Source organism: Arachis hypogaea, chromosome 17, assembly GCF_003086295.3.
Source record: "Arachis hypogaea cultivar Tifrunner chromosome 17, arahy.Tifrunner.gnm2.J5K5, whole genome shotgun sequence".
In the NCBI taxonomy this organism is placed as follows: domain Eukaryota; kingdom Viridiplantae; phylum Streptophyta; class Magnoliopsida; order Fabales; family Fabaceae; genus Arachis; species Arachis hypogaea.
In genome coordinates, this window is record NC_092052.1 from 41,249,378 (window position 1) to 41,258,431 (window position 9,054).

Below are 9,054 nucleotides of genomic sequence, written 5' to 3' on the forward strand. Positions count from 1 at the left end.
TTGGACGACCCAGTGCACTTGCTGGTTAGTTGTGCGGAATTACAAAAGTGTGATTGTGATTTCATGCACCAAATGTCCATTTTAATTATAGAGTAGATTTTTACTCTTTGGCTTGGGGCTTGAGTAACTAGGATCCTACAGTTATTAATGTCCAACATTAAGTGGTAATTTTGGGTTGTTAGTTGCTCTTGTTTCCACTAACGCTAGCTTTTTACTAAGTTTAATTAGTAAGTTAGCTAGGAATTGTGGATTAAGGCCAATTATGCCTACTTGACTTTTCCCATTATTTAGGGGTTAACTAAGTGGGATTAAATCATTGTAATTGCCATGGTTGTGGTTATGACAAGGATAGGATTCCTTAACTCTCAACTCCAAGCCAATGTTCTTTCATGCATTGAATTACATTCTCATTAGTTTGTTGTTTCAATTTTCTTTAATTTACATTAATTATCTTTTAATCTAGTAATAGCTTATTAATTGTTCTTATTCATGCTTGCTTATCTCATTGTCTTGCTTGTTTGCTAATTCTAGTTGTTATTTCATTGCTTTAGTTCATTTAATTCTAATTCCTTTAATTCACGAGTTCACAACTAAACTTGCACATTTGATTGCTAGTCCAAGGGAAAACGACCCGAGAATTAAAACTCCTCATTATTGAATTGAATTATGACATTCTTCTTCTAAACTTTGGTTCATGCCGTTTTGTCTGTTGGGAGTTATACTCGCAACAAATCCACTCTTTTCTCAATTAGTGAAGAATTCCTAACCGACGATCTAGCGTGCATCAAGTTTTTGGCGCCGTTGCCAGTGACTATGCAATTGCGTGTCATATTTTTTGTTGTTGTAGATATGTGAATATTGTGAATAGTTACTTTTTTTATGTTAGTTGACACTAATTGGTAGCTAGTGCTTTTGATTTGGTAGTTATTGTTAGTTGTTAGTTCATTTCTTTAGTTACTTTTTCTTTGGTCTTTAACAATTGCATGATTTCTATGATTCCTCAATTGAATGGCACGGTCTCTTCCAAACCCGAGCTTGGCCCCGTTTGATCCTGAGATAGAAATAACTTTAACTCATATTAGGCAAGCTCGGAGCTGAATACGGATTAAGTTTGGTGTGCTACACCAACAAGGCATTTGCAGTTCACTGGGTACTTGGCCTAATTTTACATCGATTGTGTCACACAAAGTTCAGTGTCCTCACACCAAGTTTGGTGTTGCCACAACCCCCATGCAAACACAGTAGCAACCCATTTATTTTGCATCATTTTATCTTTCATTTATTTTTGGTTTAATTTGGTTTGTTTTCTTTGAATAAGTCTTTGCATTGCTTGATTACTTTCACTTGATAATCCTGTTTATGCCTATTTCCATCACCATTATTTCTTTTTTTTTTCTTTGTTGCCTGGGGACAAGAAACCATTCTAAGTTTGGTGTCGGAAGATATACTCTACATAGCCTAAAAGGTGATGAAGAAGAAGATGATAAAGAGAAAGGCAGTGGGAACTAAGGTTGTTGAATTCTAATTGCTTCCTTCCTTTTTAATTATATGCATGTGTTTCATTTTGTTCTATCTTATATAATGCATTTAAAATTCCTATTTATCAAGTACATATCATTACTTGTCCATCACAACCCACAATTATAATAGTGCTTGTTGGTGCGGATTTTCAAAACCACAAACTAACCGGCAAGTGCATCGGGTCATACCAAGTAATACCTCAAGTGAGTGAGGGTTGATCTCATGAGGATTGATGGACCAAGCAACAATAATCGAATGATTCACTTAGCCAGACAAGCAGAAATTGGTGTTTTGGGGTTCAAAAACATTAAACAGTAATTCAAAGATTTAGAAAGTGAACAGTAAAATTTTTGTGAGAAATATGTGAGAGGATAGTTAAGGCTTCAGATATGTTTATTTTTCCGGATTTATATTTCTTACCAACTACTTTAATCATGCAAGATTCAATTCGTGGCAAACTGTAATTGACTAAACCCTAATTCCTTAGTGATTTAGTCTTCTCTAACCTAATCAACTGTAAATTCCTTGGTCACTTAATATAGATTAAAGGGTTAGGTTCAATTCTAGTTTATTAGCCACAAAAAATCTAATTACCCAAATATAAGAGGATTATATATCACGTATCTCGTTAAGTCCAGGCAATTAGTGATTTAGCAGAAATTTACTTCCAGGCTAGTATTCAAGTGAGATAACTTTTCCAAGAATCAACAAGAATTCATGTAGAACAAGAGTTATTTTCCAATACAATCAAATTCATAAGATGAAGAACGAAAGTAATCCTTGAATCTAATCAATACATTAATTAAAATAGAGCGGTAATAGTATTAATCCATAGAATAAGCAGAGCTCCTAACCTTAACAAAGGGAGGTTTAGTTGCTCATGGCTCAGAGAGAAAACTAGGGTTCCAAAGTGTGTGAAAACTAGAATCCGGAAAAAGAGAAGAGAGAGCCCAAAGGGCTAAATCTTTTCCCTTTTATATCTAACCTCAATTGAATTGAAAATAAAATAGAAAATTAACTACTAAAGCCCAAAAGATTGTGTTTGGGAATAAAAATAACTAAAACAAAATAAAATACAATGAATATGACTCAAATCTAACTAATAAAGTCCTTTCATTAAACTTGGATCCGCGCTACTGGCGCTCAATGCCAGAATCGGCGTTTAGCATCCCTTGAGGCAGAAAGCTTCCAATCGTTACTGTCTTCCTGGCGGTTTGGCGTTTACCACCAGCTTGACAGAATGGCTGCATGCATTTCAAAGAACTTGGGCACTAAATGCCAGATGCGGCGTTTAGCGCCAGCTCAACAGAATCAAAATTCTTCTCCTTTCTTCTGCACGGAATCTGTCAAACTGCTCCAAACTTCATCTGAAATAATCAAAACAATAGAACGACTCAAAGTAGCATCCAAATAGGCTTCAAATACTAAAATCTCAATAAAAATCAGTTAATTTATATTTAAAATAATAAGAACATAAGGAAAAGATGCTCATGCATCATAACACCAATCTTGAATTGTTGCTTGTCCTCAAGCACCTAAAAACAATATAGAACTGAAAAGTGAAATTGCCCAAGAATTGAGTTTTCAGTTAAGCTCCTATCCGTTCACTGAGTGGAGTTGATGACACTGTGATTCTGAATAGGTTTGGCATCTCACTATCCTTTGAAGTTCAGAAAATGTCAATGTCCTTCAGAACTAGAACCTGGATAATATTATGAATTCTTTTCCTTTTTACCCTTTGATTAATCCTCGAACACAGCTTTTTCTTATCTTTTCTTTGGTGCTTTGCACCTTGAGCCTAGCCGTGACTTCTAAATGTTTTGTCTTAAGCTTAACTTGACACAAAAACACCACAAGTACTTAACTGGGGAACTCTTTGAGTTTTAATTTTTCTTTTTATTTTTCTCAGTCAGTGGTGCTCAGAGCCTTTGGCATACTCTTTAATTGCACTTGGTCTCAACTCTTAGTGCTCTGTCTCAAGAATTCCTTGACACATTCCCACCACAAGCATATGGTTAGAAAAATAACTCTTTGAGCTTTTAATCATATTTGACCTTCCTAGGCATTGATGCTCAAAGCCTTGGACCTTGCTTTTTATATTTTTTTACTTTTTGCTGTCTATTTTGCTTCAAGGATTAATTTTTTGTTTAATTTAGAGAATCCATAATATTTCTCTAAATTCCTATACCTCAGGAACCAACAGTCTTTAACTTCAATATCAATTATGCGCTATTCTTTTCATACATTCAGAGCCACAGATAATACCACCACATTAAGATAAATAGGACAATTCAGAATATATGAACTCAATTTCTCATGCAATTACACTACTTTTCTTTTCCCTTTTTTTTTCTTTTTCTTTTTTAAGCTCAGTGAGCATACATGAGACATCTTCAAAAATAGAAATTTAAAGACAATTGAAACTACTAAACATAACTAGAACTATTGACTCTAAACAGGATCATACAAAAGATACTACAAAGCACTAGAAAATAGGAGATAAATAATATAAGAACTAAAATAGGGAAATAGTATAAAAGGAGCTAAACCACCTCAGTTGTCATGGTGGTTGCTCCCCCCAAGGAATCCATTGGAAGCTCCAAAATCAAGCCGCAGCTGCTCCATCTCCCACCTCTGGCTCTGCTGTTCCTCCACTAGCTGCTGGAAGAGGGCAAAGTGGCCCACATGGTCTACCCTCAACTGATCAATAGATGATGCTAGATATCCAATGGATGATGTCAGCTGATCCCAATAATCCTAAAGAGGGAAATAATGTCCCTGAGGTATCTCAAGCTACTCGTGCTGAGGAGGCAGAGCTGGTTCCTAGGGTAGTGCTCGGGCATACTCCTTTGCATACTCCATGCCCCTCCTAGTGATCGGCCTCTTGATGTCAATGGGGTGTCACGATCAATGCGCACTCGAGTAGCGTCACACAGGTGGAAGATGAGGTGGGGAAAGGCTTTTCTAACAGAAGTGGACGCCTTAGCGGTAAAGCTGTACAACTTCTGAGAAATCACGTGATGCACCTCTACCTCATTACCGAGCATAATACAGTGAATCAGCACTGCTCGGTCAATGGTAACCTTGGACCGGTTACTCGTGGGGATGATGGAGCGCTGAATAAACTCCAATCATCCCCTAGCAACCGGCCTCAGATCATGCCTCCCCAACTGGTATGGTTGCCTCCTAGCATCACGCCTCCACTGTGCTCCAGGGTGGCATATGTCAGTGATGAGCGGATAATTTATACGCTTTTTGGCATTGTTTTTACATAGTTTTTAGTATGATTTGATTAGTTTTTAGTATATTTTTATTAGTTTTTAAATAAAAATCACATTTCTGGACTTTACTATGAGTTTGTGTGTTTTTCTGTGATTTCAGATATTTTTTGGCTGAAATTGAGGTACCAGAGTAAAAATCAGATTCAGAGGTTGAAGAAGGACTGCAGATGCTGTTGGATTCTGACCTCCCTGCACTCAAAGTAGATTTTCTGGAGCTACAGGAGTCCAAATGGTGCGCTCTCAATTGCGTTGGAAAGTAGACATCCAGGGCTTTCCAGCAATATATAATAGTCCATACTTTGTCCGCGTTTAGATGACACAAACTGGCGTTAAACGCCAGCTTTCTGCCCTATTCTGGAGTTAAACGCCAGAAATAGGTTGCAAAGCAGAGTTAAACGCCAGAAACAGGTTACAAACTGGCGTTTAACTCCAAGGAAGACCTCTACACATTGAAGCTTCAATGTTCAGTCCAAGCACACACCAAGTGGGCCTGGAAGTGGATTTCTGCATCATTTACTTATTTCTGTAACCCTAGTAACTAGTTTAGTATAAATAGAACTTTTTACTATCATCTTTGGATTATCTTTTGATCATGTTTTGATGATTGAACCCTCTTTGGGAGGCTGGCCATTCGGCCATGCCTGGACCATTATCACTTATGTATTTTCAACGGTAGAGTTTCTACACACCATAGATTAAGGTGTGGAGCTCTGCTGTTCCTCATGAATTAATGCAAAGTACTACTGTTTTTCTATTCAATTCAAGCCTATTTCTTCTCTAAGATATTCATTCGCACTCAAGAACATGATGAATGTGATGATTATGTGACGCTCATCATCATTCTCACTTATGAACGCGTGTCTGACAAACACTTCCATTTTACATGCAAACAAGCTTGAATGTGTATCTCTTAGCATTCTGATCGTGAGATCAGAGTCTTCGTGGTATAGGCTAGAACTATTGGCGGCCATTCTTGAGGTCCGAAAAGTCTAAACCTTGTCTGTGGTATTCTGAGTAGGATCTGGGAAGGGATGGCTGTGACGAGCTTCAAACTCGCAAGTGCTGGGCGTAGTGACAGACGCAAAAGGATTACTGAATCTTATTCCAGTATGATCGAGAACTGACAGATGAATAGCCGTGCGGTGACAGCGCATCTTGGACCATTTTCACTGAGAGGATGGGAAGTAGCCATTGACAACGGTGATGCCCTACACAAAGCTTGCCATAGAAAGGAGTGGGAATGATTGGATGAAGACAGTAGGAAAGCAGAGGTTCAGGAGGAACAAAAGCATCTCTATACGCTTATCTGAAATTCTCACCAATGAATTACATAAGTATCTCTATCCCATTTTATGTTTTATTTATCTTTTAATTATTAAAACTCTATAACCATTTGAATCCGCCTGACTGAGATTTACAAGGTGACCATAGCTTGCTTTAAGCCGACAATCTCCGTGGGATCAACCCTTACTCACATAAGGTTTATTACTTGGACGACCCAGTGCACTTGCTGGTTAGTTGTGCAAAGTTGTGACAAAGTGTGTGAATTACGTTCCGAGCACCAAGTTTTTGGCACTGTTGTTAAGGATCACAATTTCGTGCACCAAGGTTTTGGCGCTGTTGCCGGGGATTGTTCGAGTTTGGACAACTGACGGTTCATCTTGTTGCTCAGATTAGGTAATTTTATTTTAATTTAAGCTTTTTGTTTTTATTATTTATATTTTCAGAAAAAAAAATTATTTAAAAAAAATAAAAAATAAATTAGTCTTTGTTCTTCAGGATTTTTAAGAAGGAATTCTAGAATCTCATGAGATAGGTTGAATCCTGGCTGGCTGTTAAGCCATGTCTAATCTTTTGGACCGAGGTTTCAACTATCTCAAGAGAAGAGCTTCTTTGTCTTTTCCAGCAAATTAGTTATTTTATGTTATGTTCTGCTGAAGCTTGGCTGGCCATTGGTCATGTCTAGTGTTTTGGACCGGAGCTTTCACTGAAATCTTGGCTGGCTAGTAAGCCATGTCTAATTCCTGGACTGGAGCTTTAGACTAACATTGCATGATTCCTAAAATTCTCATTAAAAATCTTGAAATCCTTATTTTCCTTTTTCCAATTAATTTTAGAAAAATAACAAAAAAATTTTCTAAAATCATAAAATAAAAAATAATTCGATGTTTCTTGTTTGAGTCTTGTGTCAGTTTTTAAGTTTGGTGTCAATTGCATGTTTATCTCTTTCTTGCATTTTACGAAAACTCATGCATGATGTTCTTCATGATCTTCAAGTTGTTCTTGATGATTGTCTTTGTTTGATCTTTAGTTTTTCATGTTTTGTATCTTTTCTTATTTTTCATATGCATTTTCAATTTGTTAATGCCTAAACATTGTCAATTTCTAAGTTTGGTGTCTTGCATGTCTTTCTTTTCTTAAAAATTTTCAAAAATATGTTCTTGATGTTCATCTTGACATTCAAAGTGTTCTTGGTGTTCATCTTGACATTCAAAGTGTTCTTGCATGCATTGAGTGTTTTGATTCATAATTTACATGCATTGAGTCTTTTTGATGTTTTTCTCTCTCATAATAAAAAAATAAAAAATAAAAAAAATATCTTTCCCTTTTTCTCTCATAAATTTTCGAAAATTTGAGTTGACTTTTTCAAAACTTTTTAAAATTTAGTTGTTTCTTATGAGTCAAATCAAATTTTCAATTTAAAAATTCTATCTTTTTCAAATATTTTTCAAAAATAAAATCTTTTTCATTTTTTTCTTTCATAATTTCGAAATTTTCAAAATTTATTTTCAAAATCTTTTTCTTATTTCTACTTATTATTTTTGAAATTAATGCTAACAATTAATGTGATTGATTCAAAATTTTAAAGTTTTTTACTTGCCTCTTAAGAAAGGTTCAATCTTTAAATTTTAAATCATATCTTTTTGCTTCTTATTAGCCAAGTAATCAACTTTAATTTTTAAAATCAAATCTTTTTAAATTTTTTTTTCAAATATTTTTCAAAATAAGTTTCAATCACATCTTTTTAAAAATCAATTTCAAAATCTTTTCTAACTTCTTTTCTAACCTCTTATCTTTTCAAAAATTGATTTTCAAATCTTTTTCAATTAACTACTTGACTTTTTGTTTGATTTTAAAAGTTTACTATTTCAATCATATCTTTTTCAAAACTACCTAACTAATTCTATCCCTAATTTTTAAAAATCACTTTCCTCTTTTTCAAAATTCCTTTTTAATTAACTAATTGCTTTAAATTCTAATTTAATTTAATTTCATTTTTCTTTTTAAAACTTTCGAATTTTAACTTTATTTTAAATTAAAAACAAAAATATTTTTATTTTATTTTCGAATTCTTCCATCTCTCATCTCCTTCTAATTATTTTATTTATCTACTAACACTTCTCTTCTTCTTAAAAATTTGAACCCTCTCCCTCTTTCTGTGTTCGAATTCTTTTTCTTCTCTTCTACTCACATAAGGAATCTCTATAGCGTGACATAGAGGATTCCATATTTTCTTTTCTATTTTCTTCTTTTTCATATGAGCAGGAACAAGGATAAGAACATTCTTGTTGAAGCTGATCCTGAACCTGAAAGGACTCTGAAGAGGAAGCTAAGGGAAGCTAAAGCACAACTCTCTGGAGAAAATCTGACAGAAATTTTTGAAAAAGAAGGAGACATGCCCGAAAATAATAACAATGCAACGAAGATGCTTGGTGACTTTACTGCACCAAATTCTAATTTACATGGAAGAAGCATCTCAATCCCTGCCATTGGAGCAAACAATTTTGAGCTAAAACCTCAATTAGTTTCTCTGATGTAACAGAACTGCAAGTTTCATGGACTTCCATCAGAAGATCCTTTTCAGTTCTTAACTAAATTCTTGCAGATCTGTGATACTGTTAAGACCAATGGGGTTGACTCCGAGGTCTACATATGGTTGGACTCTCAACCTAAGGATAGCCTGAACTCTTGGGATAAGCTGGTCACGGCTTTCTTAGCCAAGTTCTTTCCTCCTCAAAAGCTTAGTAAGCTTAGAGTGGATGTTCAAACCTTCAAATAGAAAGAAGGTGAATCCCTCTATGAAGCTTAGGAGAGATACAAGCAACTGACCAAAAAGTGTCCCTCTGACATGCTTTCAAAATGGACCATCCTGGATATATTCTATGATGGTCTGTCTGAATTATCTAAGATGTCATTGGACCATTCTGCAGGTGGATCCATTCACCTAAAGAAAATGCCTGCAGAAGCTCAG